The sequence below is a fragment of the Mauremys mutica genome, chromosome 8, assembly GCF_020497125.1.
Source record: "Mauremys mutica isolate MM-2020 ecotype Southern chromosome 8, ASM2049712v1, whole genome shotgun sequence".
NCBI classification, from domain to species: domain Eukaryota; kingdom Metazoa; phylum Chordata; order Testudines; family Geoemydidae; genus Mauremys; species Mauremys mutica.
The window spans coordinates 46194503-46216608 of NC_059079.1; the positions used below are offsets into that span (position 1 = coordinate 46194503).

General features: G+C 42.3%; 1 protein-coding gene across 4 annotated transcripts in view; it reads left to right on the forward strand.

Annotated features, from left to right (window-relative positions):
- KCNT2 (potassium sodium-activated channel subfamily T member 2) overlaps positions 1–22106 on the forward strand; it is a 283005-nt gene that overhangs the window by 104773 nt on the left and 156126 nt on the right. The window lies entirely within an intron of this gene.

Sequence of the window (22106 nt, forward strand, 5' to 3'; positions counted from 1 at the left end):
TCCAAGGCAGTGTTGGTGTAGTGAGGTTGGGTGAAAAGGCGGCTAGAGTTATTCTAAGTCTTATGAAAATTAGACTTGTGTAAAAACATCAGTAGAAAAAATACAGAGCGCTACTTCTGATCTCAGGGAGAAAGTTACTCAAGTACATTGGGCCCCTGAACAGCTCCCCAAACAACTTGAGCCCTACTGTGGGGCTATAAAAGGGGAAAGGTTGTGGCGGGAGTGGCACCTAGTGGGGCTTCTGTGTCCCTGTGCTCTGTTAAGATGCTCTCCATTCTAGCCCTCATTAGACTGGTGAGACAAGTCAGGGAAGGGTCCACAGTATCAATGCTTTGGCAACTCCAATGGCTCAATACTCCCATCAAAGGGCGTGCAGAGAAACTGATAACAGTTCAGCTCATGGGTTGGAATAGCACCTGCAGTAAGGTAGAACTACACACCTATGGCCTACCTAAGTATACTGCTTCCTTTCCAACAGCAGAGCTCCCTGTCAAACCCTTATTTCTCAGGTTGTTAGGAGGTGGTAGAGAAGGGGCAGTGAATAGGGACCTTGTGCAGAGCAACTATAGTTCTATCATTTTTTACTGCGCTCGCCAGAGTGCCTGTGGTGTCACTGCATTGATAAAGCTCAGTCTGTCATTCTGGAGACACTGATTTGATTTTCTCCTGCTTTATTTCTCCAACCTAATTCTTCTGCTAGCCATTGCTATATGACTTTCACCCTTTGGTCAGGATAGAGTAACACATGGCCTCTTTTAGTTCTGCCATTAATGTCTGTTCTTTAATCAGAAGAATTTGTGCTCTCTAGTGGCTCAAGGGATATTTCTATTTTTACTCCCTTCACTTACAGCCACATAATTGCATGAGGCCAGATCCTGCAGTCCTTTTCCAGCCAGAATTCTTGTTCAAGCCAAAATTTCCCATTCAACTCATGTGGGATTTTTTGGCTGAGTAAGGACTGCACCATTTGACCCAGACCATACAAAATTAGTGCCCTACCAAAAATCAGCCCTCCCCCATGAAATCTGATCTCCTCAGCTGCTGGGAGTCTGGGGCTCTGAGTCCTAACCACTAGTCCAGCCACACTGGGGAGGGATAGGACTTGTCCTTCCCCTGCATGACTGCTCTCAGTGGGGAGATCAGATCCACCTCCAGAGGCAGCACGGGCAGTCCGGGAGCTGGGCTGTGGGCAGGGGCAGCTCTAGGGATTTTGCCGCCCCAAGCACAGCAGGCAGGCTGCCTCCAGCGGACCTCCGAAGCCGCGGGACCAGCGGACCCTGCGCAGGCAAGCCACCAGAGGCAGCCTGCCTGCCACCCTCGCGGCGCCGGCAGAGTGCCCCCCGCGGCTTGCTGTCCCAAGCACGCGCTTGGCGTGCTGGGGCCTGGAGCCGCCCCTGGCTGTGGGCCTCCGTCCCCTCTTGCCCCAATCCCTGCAGTTCCTGCTGCAGCTCTGGGCGCCGAGCTCCTGGCTTCTGCTCCCAGTGGCTGCAGCTGGGGCAGACTGGTCTCGGGGCCTCCCTCTGCTCCAGCCAGAGCTAAGGGAACCCCCCACCGTTCTTCCACCCTATAGCTCCTTCTGGGGCTGGGGCACCCATTTTTCAAGTGAACCCCAAGATTGGCCAGGGGCCCCTGCCTTAACCTGTCACTGGACTGGACTAGCAGCCCCTGGGCTGGGGCACTCCTAGTAGCATGGGGGAGATCCTACCCACCTCCACCTCCCAGAATCGCCTCTAACTGCAGGAAGCTCAGAGGCTGCTGCCTAGGCAGCACAGAAGTGAGGGTGACAATCTGGGACACTCCCCCGCCAACAACTTTGCAACCCCCACCATCCCATTTTAGGTCAAACCTCCCCCCTCCCCCCCTTACAATACTGTGAAATTTCAAATATAAACATCTGAAATAATGAAATTGACCAATTTAAAAACCCTCTGGCCGTGAAATTGACCAGAATGGACCGTGAATTTGGTAGGGCCTATACATAATGCTCTCACTGTAATACCAGGACAGCCAATATTGCATCTTCAGCCACAGTTAAAGTACAATATAAAAGACTCTGGAGCAAGCTGTGCTTCAATATTTGTTACTGTCCAACATTTCACTCAAGCGCTAGACAAAATACAAAGTATGCATCCACTTCACAGGGAAGCAAGCTCTTTCTGGAGATAAAGCAGTTTCCCGAGAACTTGCAGTGTCCCTGGTTGAACAAATATATGAGCTCCATTTGAAATGGAACATTGTGTTCGGGTCCAGGTATTTTGGTAGCGACAGTAAAACGTAGAAAATGGCAAGCTGACCTACAGTAATTGTGTCTGGTTTCAACAGTTGCAGATATAGACTCATTATATGCTGACCTAGTGTTGACCCTGCTAGACAGAAAAAGAAGGTAAATAAAAATGAAAAACACCCAATAACAATTGCTAAATGAAGCACTTTGGCAGTGACTTGTATTTGTTGACATCATTTGCCTAAGATGAGTCTTGTGTTGACCAGGAAATTGCTTATATTATTTATTTGAACATACAGTATTTAGAAGTATTTATTTTAGGGTAGCCATTCATATATGAATTTACAGTGTAGAGCAGCATTGTAATGACTGCTGAAATATTCAAACACACCATGGACAGCATGCCAAACTCATCTCCGGAGTAAGGTCTTCAGTTACGTTATATCCTTGGTGAATTAGAGCCATTGCCTTTTAGTAGCTGCCCTTATTTATGGCTCAAACACAGGCCCAGCTGCAAAGCAACAGAGGAGAGAAAAATGCCCCATTGTGAGCCAAACCCTTTGTTGGAGAGTGTGCAAAAGCAGAAAAGAGAAGCTGCCACCAGGCTGCCATTTCACATCCCACACAGAAACTGGCAGTGGCAAAAGCGGCTCTGTCCCGAAATGTACTGGGCCATATACCAGAGCCAACACAGAACCCTTCTGCAGGCACAGATTACTCCCCACCACTCCCTTGGATGGAACAGGAAGAATGAACCAAATAGCTCCCCCTTAAACGAGTTACAGGGTTAATTACAATACAGCCCTTCGTACCTGCAGATTCATAGGTACTAAACACTTGTAGTTCCCATTTTCTTCAGTGCGAATTGTGGATGTTCAGCACTTCTGAAAGCCGGTCCACTTGTCTTTACAATGCAGTGTATTAGACGCCATGCTTATTTAGAAGATGCATGAGGATAAATAAATCCGAACAAGATATAGTAATTATGGTAAATATGGTTTGAGGTTTTTTCCTACTTTACTCTGAAGATGAAATAACAAAATAGCTTCAGTTGATACCCTGATAACCAATACAATTTCTGGGAAGTCAAACTTTTGCTTATAAACTGATTTATAAGTATTGATATATTAATTTACTGGTTGTGAAAAATGTGAGGTTGAAACCATATTTTATGCTCAATACATTTATGGGTTACATTCATAGAATCATAGGAATGAAGGGCCGAGGGGATGGAAAATTTTCATGGTGGGGTGCTGAGAGCCATTGAATCAAACTGTAAGCCCTATATATGATGGAAGCCACTTCAAGCCAGGGTGTGTGGCAGTCCCTGCCCCCCCCACCCCTGCCCCCAGCACCCATGTGTCGGGCTGGAAGGGACCTCAAGAGGTCTTCCAAGTTCGGCCCCCTGCAGTGAGGCAAGACTATGTAAACCTAGATCATCCCTGGCAGATATTTGTCTAACCTGTTCTTAAAAACCTAATGACTGGGATTCCACAATCTGTTTTGGTAATCTATTCCAGTACTTAAGTAGCCTTACAGTTAGAAAGGTTCCCCCCCCCCTCAATATCTAAAATAAATCTCCTTTCCTGCAGATTAAACCAATTATTCTTTGGCCTACCTTTAGGAGACATGTAGAACAACTGGTCACCATCTTCTTTATAAAAGCTCTTAATATATTTGAGGACTTGTCAGGTCCCACCCCATCTTCTTTCCTCAAGACTAAACATGCCCAGTTTTTTTAGCTTCCTCATAGCTTATGTTTTCCAAACACTTATCATTTATTGTTGCTCTCTGCTAAACTCTCATTTCTCCATGTTTTTCTTTGAATGTGGCACCAACACCTGGACGTAGTACTCCAGGCAAGGCCTCACCAGTGCTGAGTAGAGAAGAACAATTACCTCCTGCATCTTGCATATGGCACTCCTGTTAACACACCCCAGACTGACATCAGCCTTTTTCAAAACCGCATCATACTTCTGGTTCATATGCCATTTGTGGTCCCAGTACTACTGTCTAACCCTTTATTCCCCATTTTGTTGTGCATTTGATTTTCCCTCCAAACTATAGTGCTTTGCACTTGTCTTTATTGAGCTTCATGTTGCTGATTTCAGACCATTTCTCCAATTTATCAAGGTCATTTTGAATTCTAATCCTGTCTTCCAAAGTGCTTGCAACTTCACCCTATGTGGCATCATCTGCAAATGTTATAAATATATTCCTCATCTCCTCCCACCCACCCCATGTTGACTATTATAACCCTATTATCCTCTAGGTGTTTACACACTGATTTTTAATCAATACCTGGAAGGATACTGGAACAGTTTTAAGTTAGATTGACTGATCTAATTCCCTGAGTCCTTTGTTTCTCAGAATGTTTGCTCTTCTTAGCCCTCTAGGATCTTACTCATCTTCCATAAGTTCTCAAAGATAACTCAAATGGTTTCAAGATTCTTAGATTTCAATTAGTTCCTTAAGCCTAGGGTGAATTTCATCAGGCCCTGATTACTAGACATCTAAATATTCTTTAATCTGTTATTGCCCTATTTTTTCTTTTGTTTCTTCCACCTTGTTAATATTTGAGTTAAGCAGCTGGTCATAATTGATCTTTTTAATAAGACGGAAGCAATATAAGCATCAAGCACCTGAGCCTTTTTGGTATCTGGTATTAGCTCTCCTTCCCCTTTAAGTACATCTCTACCCCTATATAACGCGGTCGTGGGGAGCCAAACATCCCTACCGCGTTATAGGTGAAACGCCGTTATATCAGGGTAGCGGTGGCAGGGCTGCTGCGGTGATTTAAATAGCCCGAGGCTCTGGCCATGGGGAGCCCCAGGCCCTTTAAATCACCAGCAGAGCCCCGCTGCCGCAGCCCTGGGGTAGCGGTGGCAGGGGACCGGCGGTGATTTAAAGGGCCCGAGGCTCCCCGCAGCAGCCAGAGCCCTGGATCCTTTAAAGCACCGCCGGAGCCCCGCTGCTACTGCACTATATGCGAACCCGTGTTATATCGGGTCGCGTTATAGCGGGGTAGAGGTGTAGTGAACCTATACTTTTCTTCATGTTTCTTTGTTCCTGATACGTTTATAGAACCTCTCCTTACTGCCTTTTTTGTACCTTAGCCTTCTGATTTTATCCCTGCATGCCGAGCTATTCTTTTGTACTCATTCTCATTAATTTGACCATATTTTAACCTTTTATAGTGTTCCTTTTTGATTGTCAGGTCATTAAAGAGCTCCTTATGCAATCATTTTCGCCTTTTCTTCCCATCTTTTCTTCACATCAGCACATCAGTTTGCTTTTGTGCCTTTTAATATTGTCTGAGAAACTACCAGCTCTCCTGAACTTTTTTTTTTACTGTTAGATGTTTTTCCCCCATAGGGCACTACCTACCTATTTCTGAGTTTGCTGAAGTCTGACTTTTTTTTTAAGCCCATTGTCTTTATTCTGCTGCTCTCATTCTTTCCTTTCCTTAGAAAAATTAAATCTCTTATTTCACCCAAGTTGACTTCCACCTTCAGATTCATAAACAATTCCTCTCTGTTAGTCAGAATCAAGTCAAATATTACTACATCTTGGTTTCTTCCTCCACCTAATGACACAAGAAATTGTGCCCAACACATTCCAATTACTTACTTGACATTGTGTGTTTTGCTCTATTACTTTTCCAACATATGTCTAGACCAGGGGTCTGCAACCTTTCAGAAGTGCTGTGCCGCATCTTCATTTATTCACTCTAATTTAAGGTTCCGCGCACCAGTAATACATTTTAACGTTTTTAGAAGGTCTCTTTCTATAAGTCTATAATATATAACTAAACTATTGTATGTAAAGTAAATAAAGGTTTTTAAAATGTTTAAGAAGCTTCATTTAAAATTAAATTAAAATGCAGAGCCCCCCAGACTGGTGGCCAGGACCCAGGCAGTGTGAGTGCCACTGAAAATCAGCTCGCATGCCGCCTTCGGCACATGTGCCATAGGTTGCCTACCCCTGGTCTAGACCTTTGCTTAAAGCCCTGAATTAAGGGAGGCATGTAGTGACTCCTTCTCAGGACTGCACCATTCAAGGGGGAGCCTTCAGACATAATTGGAGCTCAGAAAAGTACAATTCCTTCCCATCTCACACCTTGCTCCCAAAGGGATATAACTTCCTTCAGACCTATACTGGGTGCTGATTGTTTCCATTCATGCTGGCTCAGCTCATCAGGCTGATTCACTGGAAAGGCAGAATCCAGCCTAACTCCCATTTAGGATTTTCAGTGAGCCTTACGCTTGTCCCTTACGCAAGTGAATTTCAACCAAAGTACAGATCAATTCAAAGAAGTGACTGTGTAAATAACCCCTTTGTTCTTAACAGATGTGTTCCTTTGAACACCCACCATCAAGGAAGAAGAGCATAGTGTTTAAAAAACTAATCTTGTTTGGAGGGGAAGTGAAGGCTGAAATTAGACCTTTTTAAAATCAAAAGGTCCAAATAGCCAGCTCTTTCAAAACTCTTGGATGCATGTTGAGGAGCTCATCAAACCACTAACATTGATTTTCAATAAGCACTGAAGAATTTCCAGATGACTAGAAGAAAGCAACTATTGTGCCAATTTCTTAAAAGAAGGTAAACAGATTGTCCTGGGTACTTATAGGCCTGTCAATCTGAAATCAGTCCCAGGCAAAATAATAGAACAGCTGATACAGGATTCAACTAACAAAAAGTATTAAAGGAAAAGAATCTAATTAATGCAAATCAGCATGAGTTTCTGGAAAATAGATCTTGTCAAACTAACTTGATTTTTTTTATGAAGTTACAAATTTGGTTGATAGAGGTAATAGTATTGACATATACACTTAGACTTCTTTAAGTCATTTGACTGGTACCACAAGACATTTTATTTAAAAACTGGAAGGATATACAATTAAAATTAAACATTATATGGATTCAAAGCTGGCTAACTGATAGGTCTCAAAATGTAGGTGTAAATTGGGGATTTTCATTGAGTGGGCATTTCTCCAGTGTGGTCCCACAGGGATAGGTTCTTGGTCATATGCTATTTAACATTTTTATCAACAATCTGAAATAAAACATAAAATCATCATTGATAAAGTTTGCATAAGACACAAAAATTGGGGGAGTGATAAATAATGAAGAGATAAGTCACTGATTCAGAGTGATCTGGATCACTTGATAAACTGGGAATGAGCAAACAATGTCTTTTAATACAACTAAATGTAAATATGTACATCTAGGAACCAAGAACGTAGATCATACTTACAGTATGGGGGGAATCTATATTGGGAAGCAGTGACCCTGAAAAAGACTTTGAGGTCATGGTGTATAATCAGCATAACATGAGCTCCCAGTGGGATGCTGCGGCCAAAAGAGCAAACATGATCCTGGGATGCATACAGGAGAATCGCAAGTAAGAGCAGAGAGGTTATTTTACCTATATCTGGCACTGGAGCAACCACTGCTGGAATATTGCATCCAGTTCTGGTGTCCACAATTCAAGACGACAGTTAATAAAGTAAAGAGGGTTCAGAGAAGAGCCATGAAAATGAAAAAGAATTAGAAAACATGCCTTATAGGATAGATTTGAAGAGGTCAATCTATTTACTTTGAGAGAGAAGGTTAAGGGATGACTTGATTACAGTCTGTAAGTATCTACATGGGGAACAAATATTTAATAATGGGCTCTTCAGTCTAGCAGTGAAAGGTGAAACACAATCCAATGTCTGGAAATTGAAGCTAGATAAATTCAGACTGGAAATAAAGAGTACATTTATGACAATGAGTAATTAACTATTGAGACAATTTACCAAGGGTCACGATGGATTCTCCATCACTGAGAATTTTTAAATCAAGACTGGATGTTTTTTTTCTAAAAGATACTCTAGGAATTATTTTGGGGAAGTTCTATGGTCTGTTGGGAAACAAGAGGTCAGACTACATGATCACAATGGTCCCTTCTGGCCTTGAAGTATATGACTCTATAACAATCATATACATTTTTGTATTCTCTAAAATAAGTGTTTTCTGTGTTTTACTCCTGTTAGCTCTGCAGAATCTACACATGTAAGGAGGAGTGAGCTGGAGTTTTTGAAGAACTGTTTACTAAGTTCCAAACGGTTTTATCAATGCAAACCTGTTGCAATCAGTGTTTCCAAAGCATCACTGAGGATATAATTTTCCTTCAGAGCATTTGTTACAGCTTGTTGTGTGAGGTAAAAGTAGGTAGGTTCTGAGAGTGAAGCTGGCTAGTCTGAGGTGTGCAGGGCTTGCAGTTAATTTCACATATAGGGGGCTAGGCACACCTCTTGCCTCTTACATGTGTGCAATATGTGTGAGGGGGGAGGCATGAGGAGCTTCCCTGCCACACACCACTCCTTTCCCCACACACTGCATACAGCCCACTAAAGGCCGGGCACTATTTGATTCAGCGTCTCTGGGAAGTGCAGGGATTGCTCATTCCCTTGTCCCCCATGGGTGCATAGTGCCTCAAAGGGAGCTGTGAAGGTGTAAGGCCATGGCCCTTCCTTCCCCACTCTGGTGCATGGAGCAGGAGCTGCGCAGCCCAGCCGGATCCGGGCGCGAGCCGCGCCGGACCCGGACCCGGCCGCCGGGCCGGAGCCGCGCCGGACCCGGACCCGGCCGCCGGGCCGGAGCCGCGCCGGACCCGGCCGCCAGACCCGGACCCAGCCTCCGGGCAGGAGCCGCGCCGCCCCGCTGGATCCGGACTGGGGGCCGGGCAGGAGCCACGCCGCGCTGCCTGGCGAGGTCGCAGCTGGACCCGGGGGGCAGGAGCCGCGCCACCCGGCCCCAGGGTCCGGCCACGACCTCACCTGGCGGCACGGCGCCTGGATCCCTCCTCCTGCTAGCGCCCCTGGCCCCAGCTCACCTGGTGGAAGCCTTCTCAGCCCTCCCAGGCTTCCCGCGCGAACAGCTGATTCGCGGGAAGCTGGGGAGGGGGAGGAGAAGCCGGAGGAGCTTCCGAAGAGGAGGCAGAGGCGGAGTAAGGTGAGCTGTGGCCGGGGGAAGGGTAGAGAGCTGCTAGAGCTTTTGTTAAATTTAAAAGCCCTTTTGGAACTAGTTGTTCCTTCAGGAACAACCGGTTCTAAAGGGGCTTCTAAATTTAACAACCGGGTCTCACGAACCGGTGCGAACCGGCTGCAGCTCACCACTGACTGTGTCCAAAAGGCACAATCTATCCTAAAAACATCTGAAATCAAAGTTTGAGAGGCAATAAATACCGAACCTGACAATGACAACCATAAGGTTGTTTTTTCAAAGTAGAATTACACTTTAAAGTTAGGATCAAACACTAAATATATAAAAAGAGTCTGCTACCTGTGTGTATCTGTCATATCTGCTGATTTTAGGAACAATCGAGTTTTTACTACTGCTAGCAGCCCCCGGGTCCCAGCTTGTGTGTGGCGGGGGTGGGGTGGGACGGGCAAGGGTAAGGGGGCTGGCGTTCAGCACCCCTACTATTCAAAGTGTTCCCACGCCACTGACTATAGACAATTTATATGAACTGTATTCTACCTCATTCATCATGAGCAAAACTATCAGTTAATATCTGTGGTTATGCATCAGATCCCAGACTGAACATGCAGAGCAGGTAGTTAGAAAAGTCATCTTTTCGATATATTTGATTTAAGAGTAAATAAGAATAGACATAGAACCCCACAATAGCATTTGTAGGGAGCTACTTTTCAGACTACTCTCTTAATATAGATTTCTTGGTCAGAGACATATTTCTATAGATGCCTAGTACCTTGTGTATGTTGTTGTGAAACAATCACCCTGAATATAATTTCAGTAGAACTCTTTGTGCTTGGCAAATACACACTTGATAAATTCAGATTTGCTTAACCAGTAGTTTGTTCTATATGTGGCAGTACATCAAAGAATTTCTCTTTATTCAAGAGAATTTCTTCTTACTTCTAAGGCAGTACAAATTCTCCAGTAAGTTTCTTTAGGCACATGAATTGTCTTCCTAAGAACAGCATTCGATGAAACAAAAGATATTTTTACTAAAACAAGTGTCCTTATCAGACAGAATGTTCTGTGATAGATTGAGAGAATATAGCATAAGTTATAATACTTACAAAGGTTGTTGTGAATCATTTACCCATGGAAGGATAGAGCTCATTTAGCAAATGAAATATTCACAAGTGACTTATTTAACAAGCTCTGTGGACAGTCAGAGTCACCACCCATCCCCAGCACTGAATCAAACACTTCTCATTGTTTTTCAGCACTAGTAATCATAAAAAGAGGTATGAGGATATAACAAGAAGGTTGACAGTCTGTTGCCAAAGCAGCAGAGTCAATGTTTTATGCTTAGGGCTATAAGAAGCTTGCACAAACTTTGCCATAGAAATGGTCCAGTAACGCAGGCCTGACTCACATTGTCAATAAGATTCCCAGTCCCTTAATGTCAGATAATCAGGATGCTTCCAAATACAGAGCTGCATAATACAGTACACCAGACATGTTTTTTTTTCTTTTAAAAGAGGTCCAACAAAAAACAAACAACGGCAAATAAAATCCTTAGGCAAGATTCTTAGCTGGAGTAAATCAATATATTTCTACTGGAGACAGATATACCCAGGTTTACCCCAGCTGAAGATCTAGACAAATGTGGTGTGAACTTGGATAAGTATGGTCAATTATGAGACATAGGATAAGACATGCTCTTTGGCTCTGGATAATCATCTAGGCCCAGATTCTTAATGGTATTTAGATGTTGATTTAAATGGGAGTGCAGTATCTACATGCCTTGAGGATCTGGGCCTTTAGTTCATCCATGACATTACTATTTTGTCACATAGTGCACTCAGTGTTAAGGGCCCAATCCTGCAACCTACTCTTTTGAGAGTTTTGCATCCGAAGAGACTGTTGGGTTGAACATTAAGGGCTAGATTTACAAAGGAACTTAGGCATGGTGATGCTCAGCCTCACCATGCCTAATTTTTAGAAGCCTAGAAAAAACTATTAGGATTCACAAAGCCTGAGTTCAGTAGCAATGCTCCCTATACAATAAATGGGGAGAGATAGGTGCCTCAGAATGGGGTTCACAAAAGCTATCATGCTAGGCAGCTCCCTGTCTAAGCTAAGCAATGGGAGATGCCCAGTGGAGGGGTGTGTTCTGAACCTCAGTCCCTCAAGAAGAGTGGTGCCTAAGTGCAGGCCGCAGGGAAACTCCTCCCTCTGCTTGATATTCTCAGCTGCAAACCCTCTTGGAATTAGGTGCCTATCCCCTTTGGGAAAGGGAGGAGGAGCCTGATCATCTCTTTTAGCCCAGGGGTTATGGAACTCACTTAAGATGTGGAGGTCCATCAGTTCAACTCTGCCCTCCACCTGAGGTGTAGAGGGGATGTGCCATCTCTCAAATGAGTGCCCTACCCACTGGGATATGGGGCATTCTGATGTGGGCTTCCTCTGTCACTTCTGAGGGAGAACAAGGAGCTTTTGCAGCACGCCTGGAAGGTTGATAATGGTACATTTTTACATGTTCATTAGTTGTAATCAATGTGCTATTTTAGTGTCTTATATGGTGCCAATTCTGGAGTCCTTCACAGGCAGACACACAAAATTTAATATAATTAAAATTTCACCTGGCTTAAGCATAGTTCCACCAAAGTCAATTGATCTTCACCAGTTTACACCAGATAAAGATCTAGCCTGTCTACCTGAAGTCAGATATTTGCCCAGATATTTTATCATCTCTATATTTGTTCAGATGTCATTAAGCGTAAACATTGTTAGTGGACCAGTGACAATAAATTGGTCCTTTAATCAATGCAGAAATCAAGTACAGGTTATGAATCCACATACTGCTTAGAGAACCCTGTTAAAGAAATAGTATCTGAACAAAATTCAGTCAATTGTGTAAGTTTAAGGTTCGACTTTAACAAGATCACATAAGCAGCTGGTCAACTGTAATTTCATGCAGGTCTCACTAAGAGTTCAGGAGTTAGCTAGCATTTCTGAGTGCTAGCATGCTCTATTTAATTATTATGAATTTGCAAAGTGCCACAGTTTCTTGAACTCAAGTTACTGATTTAGACACTAGATCAGTGGTCCCCAACCTTTTTGTGACCAGTAGCACATTCATGTTTTCAGAAGAGCGTGGCGGGCGCCAACAATTTTTCAAGGCTTATTTTGTATTTGTATATTAAATAATACAAAAACACCCATATTTAATATTACATAACATATGAATCCAGAGAGAAGAGAGAAGCTGGAGAAAAGCTATGAGGACAGAGAACACAGGTGCCCGCAGCCCCAGAATACTCTGTCCCCAGCAGGCGCAGGGCCCCAGATTCTCTTCTCTGCTGGGCACTAGGTGGGCCCCGCACCTGCTGGGGACTGAGAACACCAGCGCCTGCAGCCTCAGAGTTCCCTGTCCCCGGCAGGCGCGGGGACGTGGCTTCTCTCCGGCTTAAGCCACGCCCCCACACCTGCCAGGGACCTAGAACACCGGTGCCCGCAGCCTGCAGCCCCAGAGTTCTCTGTCCCTGGCAGGCGTGAGGCCGCAGCTTCTCTCCCTTGCTGGGAACTAGGCAGGCCCCGCACCTGCCAGAAACAGAGAACACCGTGCCCGCAGCCTGAGTTCTCTGTCCCCGGCAGGTCCCCTGCTGGACACTAGGCGGGCGCACATAAATGCCCTGGCGGGAGCCATGGCACCCATGGGCACCACGTTGGGGACCACTGCACTAGATGAAGAGCCCTTTAAGAAAGGACAGCTTGAAAGAATGTGCACTTTAATGCTGTTATCCAGTTTGTGGTAGATTCACATTTGTTGGCTGTATATATTTTAAGATTTGAATTACATTTAAAAAACAGATCATGTGTAATCTGGTCTTAATTTACAATATTGCATCAAATGTATTTTATTTTAGGATAACAATTCATTTTGCTATTAAATGTTGCAGGTCAATTTGCCAAATTCATTGCATAATTTGAAGTTATACATTCCCTGTGAATGAAAGATTTAACATGTGGAAATTTCCTAAATTGCATCTCTTTGCTTAAATTGCTTTGTAGAAAAAGTAAAAAGGACAAAATATAAAGCCATGACCATATATTGCAGTGAACCTGCAGACTAGTTCTATTGGTATTACCTACGGGGAAAAAATAGAGTGTAGGTTACTTACGTATATTTTTTTAGTACAACGAAGAAAAAAATTAAAAACAACAAATGTACTGACAGACTATGCACTTCCACAGTAAACTCCCTTTCAGTTCTAACATGGAACCATTCACAATATGCACATCCATTTCCTCATAATCACTTAAATTGCATAATCTACCTCAGCAAGATTAATATATCTCACCGATAAACATGTATACTGCTAATATGAGGTTTCCAGATAAACTATCATGCTAAACAGTAATACAGTTCACAACTAGAATGGGTATATATTTTTCTAGCAGATATATAGTCCATTGTATTGTGACCTCATCAATAAATAATAGCAACATTCTTTCATTAACTTCTCTATGATCTCTCCTTGAAAAACTACTGGGTGATCCTACTATTTATTTTATTATAATTAGCACTCAAACACACAATGAAGATTGTGGGCCCCTTGTACTAAAAACTGTACAAAAACATAGGAAGTCCGTCACTGCCCCAAAGAGTTTACAATCTGGACTATATGCAGGCAAAACTCCCAGTGATTTCAATGGGAGTTTTGTCTTAATAGGAATTGCTGGAACATGCACATAATTAGTGTATTAGAAACTTAGGGCTAGATTGTGCAACACTTATTAATTTTGATGTGAACTTGCTCACATCAGTAGTCTCAATGACTTCAATAGCTATACAATGTAGCAGCTTGTAAATTTAGTACAGAAACTAGGTTAGTTCTTGTGTTTAAAGAGTAATGCAGGAAACGTGTATTCTGCTGTGCAGTAAAGTCAGGAAGCAGAAAGTATGGAAAGCAAATCAGATAGGGTACCTACCAAACATGGTTTCCATAGAAACTTACATAATTGTAGGCCGATGTCATGTAATTTCAGTTATTAATTTGGTGGTGCATAATATTTCCTTTCTTACTCTCTTTAGAGGTTTCCATGTGGTTATTTCTAAGATCTAAACACTAGTCAAAAATCTTTGTTAATGCCCCCTATGGGGAATTCTTTGTTTCTGCTTTTGACATAGCTGGATCCAGAGGCAAATGAAGTCAATTGTAACTACTTCAGTGGGCTGTGGCTCAGGCTTATACAGATTTACAGTATATAAATCAAAAAGTACATTCTAACTAATATATATTGTGGCAGTCATCTATGTCTACCCTAACACTGAAGTACAAATAGAAAACCTAAACAACGGCTCTGGAAGCTGTAGTTTACAGCATCTCTTTACTTTATAGAGTCAATAGGAGATTAACAATAAACAATTGTCCACTGTCTTGAAATTAAGAGAAATATTGAATTAACTAAGACAGTTTGATAGAGGAGTTTCTTTTTGATTCAAGCTGGGAGCTGAATAGGCGCTTTCTGTTATGCATGATCTCTTCAGGTGACAATCAAGGCTTTGTTGATGTTCTAGTATAGGTAGCCAGCCACCTGCTAGTTAAGAAATCAATAGCACCAAGCTGAATTTCAGATACATTTTGAGTCAGGCAATGAAACTAGGCAATATAGATTTGAATAGGAATTCAGAAATTTGAATACCTCCCTCCCTCAATTCATCTAACCGTATTACTTCTCTTGAATACATACAATTCAGATACATTTGGAATATATAAACACCCCCAAAATTTGGGCCACTGAATGAAGAGGAAAACTAATGGAATCAGAGGGTAAAAAAATTGTACTTGTTTTTTTTAAACCTGAAATAAGATTTGGCCTATATGCTCACACTTAAAAGTCACGTTGGACCTTTATCAGGTGGTGGTTCTTCTGTATCGGGTAGTGGGTTTGGTTTCTAGATAGAAAACCAATACCAAAATTAGCTTCTTGCACCCTCTATTTCATCTGTCACTGAACTTCTTGCTATACTACTACTGCAATATATATCCCTATCTTCAAGGCCAGCTAAATGGTTTCTCCTACAGTCACATACAATGGCAGATCCATAGGTGTTAGACAAGTGGGATCTTTGTACTGCCATTTCTGATTAACTCTGAATGATGGGAGTTTGACTCTATGGGAGCTGGGCTCGTGAGAGTCTCTGAAACTCCTAGCTTCTGTTCTTAAGATGTATAGTGATTACTATTTGGTGGAATAGTTTCCCTGTATCCCATTCTAAACGGAAGTTGTGCTCTGTGTCTGATAAGAGGGCATGAGAGAGTCAGCAGTCAGAATGAGTGAAGTGACAGCACTAGATTTCAATAACTTTTGACATAACATTTATCAAGTCTTTTTGTCCAGCAATGGATGTAACCAATCACACTGATCTCAGCTATGTAACTAACGTTTATCAGCCTCCATGGCTCCTGTCCGACAAACTGTTTGCATTCAGTGTGTTCAACCACCACCAAAGGAAAAAGTGAGATCAAGACACTACTTCTCAATCAGCATCCTCAATCAAGCACTGCAGAACTACTTAGCAAACCTTCAAGTGATACAAAAATGGCGCTCATATTTCAGTGAACATGCTAAACAACAGTGTATTGACTCTCGTGAACTGCAATATATATATTAGGTCTGTTGATTAATCACAGTCAAGTCACACGATTAACAAAAAAATTAATTGTGGTTAAAAAAATTAATCATGATTAATTGCAGTTTTAATCACGCTGTTAAACAATAGTATATCAATTGAAATGTATTAAAGATTTTGGAGACTTTTCTACATTTTCATATATATATATTGTATTCTGTGTTTTAACTGAAAAAAAAGTATATTATTTTTATTACAAGTATTTACACTGTAAAAATGATAAACAAAAGAAATAGTACTTTTCAATTCACCTCATACAAGACTGTAGTGCAATTTCTGTCTTGAAAGTGCAATTTACAAATGTAGATTTTTTTTTTTTACATAACTGCACTCAAAAACAAACAAAAAATGTAAAACTTTAGCGCCCACAAGTCCACTCAGGCCTACTTTTTGTTCAGCCAATCGCTCAGACAAACAAGTTTGTTTACATTTACAGGAGACAATGCTGCCCTCTTCTTATTTACAATGTCAGCAGAAAGTGAGAACAGGTATTTGCATGGCACTTTTATAGCTGTCATTGCAAGGTATTTACGTGCCAGATATGCTAACATTCATATGCCCCTTCATGCTTTGGCTACCATTCCAGAGAACATGCTTCCATGCTGATGACACTCACTAAAAAAAACAATGCATTAATTAAATTTGTGACTGAACTCCTTGGGGAAGAATTGTATGTCTCCTGCAGTGTTTTACCTACATTCTGCCATATATTTCATGTTAGAACAGTCTCAGATGATAACCCAGCACATGTTGTTCGTTTTAAGAACACTTTCACCACAGATTTGACAAAACGCAAAGAAGGTACCAATGTGAGATTTCTAAAGATAGCTATACCACTTGACCTAAGGTTTAAGAATCTGAAGTGCCTTCCAAAATCTGAGAGGATGAGGTGTGGAGCATGCTTTCAGAAGTCTTAAAAAAGCAACACTCTGATGCGGAAATGACAGTACCCAAACCACCAAAAAAAGAAAATCAACCTTCTGCTGGTGGCATCTGACTCAGGTAATGAAAATGAGCGTGTGTCAGTCCGCACTACGTTGATTGTTATCAAGCAGAACTCATCATCAGCATGGATGCATGTCCCCTGGAATGGTAACTGAAGCATGAAGGGACATAGGAATCTTTAGTGCAGGAGTTCTCAAACTGGGGGTCGGGACCCCCTCACAAGATTATTACATGGAGGGGTCACGAGCTGTCAGCTTCCACCCCAGCCCTGTTTTGCCTCCAGCATTTATAATGGTGTTAAATATATATTAAAAAGGTGGTTTTAATGTACGTGGAGGGATTGCACTCAGAGGCTTGCTATGTGAAAGGGGTCACCAGTACAAAAGTTTGAGAACCACTGCTGTATTGCATATGACATGTAAACATCTTGTGACCCCGGCTACAACAGCACCATGAGAGTGCCTGTTCTCACTTTCAGGTAACATTGTAAACAAGAGGCGGGCAGCATTATCTCCTGCAAATGTAAACAAACTTGTTTGTGTGAGCGATTGGCTGAACAAAAGTAGGACTGAGTGGACTTGCAGGTTCTAAAATTTTACCTTGTTTTATTTTTGAATGCAGTTTTTTAAATATAATTCTACATATTTAAGTTGCACTTTCACAATAAAGAGACTGCACTACAATACTGGTATTAAGTGAATTGAAAAATACTATTTTTGTTTTTTCACAGTGAAAATACTTGTAATCAAAAATATAAAATGAGCACTGTACACTTTGTATTCTGTTTTGTAACTGAAATCAATATATTTGAAAAGGTAGAAAACATCCCAAAATGTTTACATAAATGGTATTCTATTATTGTTTAATCACGATTAATTTTTTTAATCGCTTGAGAGCCCTAATATATATATGGGCATATAAAATATATATAGTGGTTGGACCTGTGCAGGTGTCCATGAGTGGGGGAGGGAGACAATACAAAGAATCTTCTCCGTGCTTCTACCCAGGGCTATTTCAAAACATCAGTTTCTAAGCAGAACTGCTCATTTAAAATCAATAAAGTATTCTGCTTTAAGAACTGAAATTATGATACGTTCCATAATGTAGATCAGAACTGCAGTTTGACTACAGCCAGCAGGGGTGGTGGTTCCAACCATCTCAAAGGAGGATGGTTGATGTAGTGTCCCACCGGTCAGAGCGCATGCTGCACCCTCTCCAGAGTGGCAATTCTGTGTGCATTCCAGAGATCCCCACCCCCCCAGCAAGAATTCTTAGCTGAGTCAGCAAGAATTCATCCTAGAGGCTTTCCCTCCTTGAGACCTCCTTCTAGCATGGACTGTGACTGTAAGCAGATATTCAGCCTTTAGTCACTTTGCTTTCTGAGGTATGAGCAGGAGACTTTGAATGGCATTGTAAGTATCTAAGGGGTCCCATTTTTTTTTAAATCTAAGCAAGTGCACACCGGTGAGCAGAAGAGTAGGCATCTACTATGGAAACTATCCAAACTCTATCAGGAGGGTCTGGGTATTTGCTGAATGGTGAAAGAGGTGTCAGGGGGAAAAGTCTCAGAAGGGAGACTATTAATTTCAATTTTTTTAAAGAAAAGGATGATGAATGTTTCCCAGTTTCCCAAGTCAGCATATATGGCATCCCATTTGGGCCTTTAGAAATGAAATCTTGAGGAGCATCTGCTGCTGTTATGCCTGATTTCAGCTAGTAGTTTAGTAAAGGATGTAGAAATCGGTATTATATCCAATTGAAGTTTCAGTTTTTGGTGGATGGAATGTATTTACCCAAACTGGGATTGGGCCAGGACATCTGGTTTGGCTAGAAAAATTATGCAGACTTGGAAAGCCACAGACACTCAGGACTTTAGTGTTAAGCTTATAAAAAAGCTGACACATTGAGCACCCCACTGATCACTACAACAACATTGGGGTGGGGGGCATTTTAGTACTGATTCAGCAGTAAGACCACCAAATCATCAACACTACTTCCTGCAGCATGTGGATTGAAGGCTTCCAAGGAACTGCTAAGGACTGACCTATTCCTTCTTTATGAGCTCTCATAGGAGTGCAGCACAAGGTAGCATGGCTGGAGGCCATTGATAGGTCCCAATTCTGTTCTAATTTAGACAAGGTAAATTAGGAGTAACTATTGAAGTTATTTTAGTTACACTGATGTAAATAAGGACAAAAATCAGGCTGATGTCATATGGGAGCATTTAGTAAAAACTAGAATTGGTAGTCCATCAAGCAGTGAAAGAAAGAGAATCCAAGTGGGTGGGAATGGGGGAGAGGAGAACACTACTCAGGTACAGAAGGAACTGATTGCACTCAAAAGTGAGACAAGCAGAAGTACATTCTGCGAGATAAGATGTGGGAACAAAAATAGATCTGGACTGCAATCAAAGTCTGGACATAGCAAAATATTGTACCAAAATATGAGAAGATCTTTGGTTTAATTTTTTGGTTTGCCAGGACAGACAGAAGGTAGGTTTGGTTGTAGGTACCAGCCACAGGAAACTTTAACAGCAGTGAGTGCACAATGAGTGCTACTGTGTTTTTCATATCACTCATTACATGAAGGTATTAAATTTCACATTGGATTATGTATTGGCAACAAATAGAAAGAATTGATATCAGATGCTCTCCCTGAAAATATCATTTTAGACACCAACAGACAGAGTGGCATGTTTACTAGGGGATGACTAATTCCAATGCTGCTTTACTATTTAAAACTCAATTTTGACTTGAAATTGTAACAACTCACCTTTGTCCCAAAAGCCATGAGCATGCAATATATTTCACCGACTGATTCATAACAAATTTACAAGCTACTTACAGTATAACAGGGATTTTGTCAACAAAAAACCCCTTATTAACAGTGTGTCAGGTTGTTTACTTACCACCTGAAGCTCCTTCTTGTGTCAGTGTGTTATGCTGTCTCCTTCTGGGTCAGAAAAAGGTCCAACTTGAAAGTTCACAAAATGTCCCAACAGAAAAGAGTCTTTAGCCCCTGTCTTGGGCTATTCCTCAACCCATTCTTGTGGGGGAGAGGGGTAGTCAGTCTTCAACCCCACTGAGAGTTCAATGTTTCTTCTGTACACCTTCCTCAGGGCTGGTAGGGAAACCAGACCTACCCTCTGCTTGGGTTCTGGCCCAGGGACTCTGTAGTAAGTAACTAGGTCTGCTTCTTTGACATGATGCTGTTTCCCTAGTTCACCTCCTATCCCTAAACCCCCTTGTACTGCTTCCCCACAGCTTGTATTTAACAGTTTCCCTTTGGATCTCAGGGCTCTAGTTTCTTCCTACATCCTCTGATTCTTCTGCAGGAGTGCTGGAACAATTTATATAGTGGGGGGTGCTGAGAGCTATTGAACCAAACTGTAAACCCTGTACATGATGCAAACCACTTCAGGCCGGGGGTACAGCAGCACCTATACTCTTCTGACCCTCTTGAGCTAGCCAACTCTCTGAGAAGTTGCATCCACAGAAGAGTCCTGCCTCCATTGCAGTCTCACCCCTACTAAGTTCCCTTAGCTTCCTTATAAGGCTCAGGTGCCTAATGACCCTTACTTAACTCTTCCCCCTCACATCAGAAGGTAATCAGCCACAGGTGCCTTAACCCCTCATTTAACAAGTGATGGAAGTTAGCCCCATCACAGAGAGGAGTTGACTCTGACCTTTAAAATGTAGACTTCTATGCTTCCTCAGTTTCTAAATGTGGAATTGATGGTTTAGCCTGTTATATATCACAGAATGAAGTTATGAACAAATAGCCTTCAACGTTGCTACAGTTATTTGTACAGCAGACACTTTTGGGGTATGTATTATCTCCATACACAAGGTTATTCAGGCAAATATTTAAAATAGCAAACTGTGTGATACGTTTAGACATCCTGTCAGATTTGTGGAAACATCTCAAAGCTTCAGTCCTTCCATCTGGTTTCTCTGAAATGCTGCAACATCACGACAAACCCCAGATCACTCTGATATGCATCAAAATGAGGCATTCATTGTGTGCCATCTCAGTATATCTCTCTATATTTTAATATGACCTGATGGAAAAGGGAAGCCACAGCATTCTCCTGACCATGGGCTGCCATCTACACTGCCATGATACTCTGCCAGCTAACAATAAATACATAAATAAAAATGGTGATGCTGTTACATGACTAAGTTACATTAACAAATAAGCCTTGGATAAGTTAAATAAAGAGTCAAGTTCCCATGTAGCAATGTATATTGGTCCCTGCTATTTCTGGTAATTGCTTGTGGATTTAAATGTACATCTTTAGCAACATTTATGGAATCAACCACTTGTTCTGCTATGTCATTCTAAAAAAGTAGTACAAAATGATTTTGAGTGAGCTCAGCACCAGTGAATGTGCACTTCTAGCACTGTTAACATTTTCAGATATTCCAAGGCCAGAAGGCAGGGGCGGCTCCAGGCCCCAGCACACCAAGCGCATGCTTGGGGCGGCATGCCACGGGGGGCGCTCTGCCGGTTGCTGGGAGGGCGGCAGGCTGCTCCGGTGGACCTCCCACAGACGTGCCTGCGGAGGGTCCGCTGGTCCCGTGGCTTTGGTGGAGCATCCGCAGGCAAGCCACCGGAGCCGCGGGACCAGCGACCAGCAGAGCGCCCCCCACTGTGTGCTTGGGGCAGCGAAATGGCTAGAGCCGCCCCTGCCAGAATGGACCACTGTGATCATCTAGTCTGACCTCCTTTATAAATCACTGAAAGCAATCTTTTTAAATAAAGATTCTTCCAGTCACTACATCAAGAAACAAGAGGCTGGTATATGAAATTTACAGGTACCAACCTTCAAGGACGGTTGGCAATAATGTGATTAAGAGAAATCTGTATCTCCTCATTCCCCCGACCCTGGGGAAAAAAAAAACTCAAAAGCCCCCGCAACCCTCCCCATCTAGATGTTTTCATTGCCTGGTATCACATGTACATTAAAGCCCCAGTTCCGCAAAGCACCTAAGCACAAACATGCACTTAAAGTTAAGCATAAGTCCCACTGAACTCAATGGAACTTAAACACAAGCTTAAAGATAGGCACGTACTTAAGTACTTTGTAGAATCAGAGCCTAAAATATTTCAGATTTTGCTATGCTGTACATTTCTACAGCATATGTGCACAGTTTTATATACAACATACATAACAGTTCAAATGACTGAGTCATAGCAATTGAGAAAACAAAACTAATTGGTATTCATTCAGTAAATACTTAAGTACAAGATGTGGGTTGATTTTGCACAGTG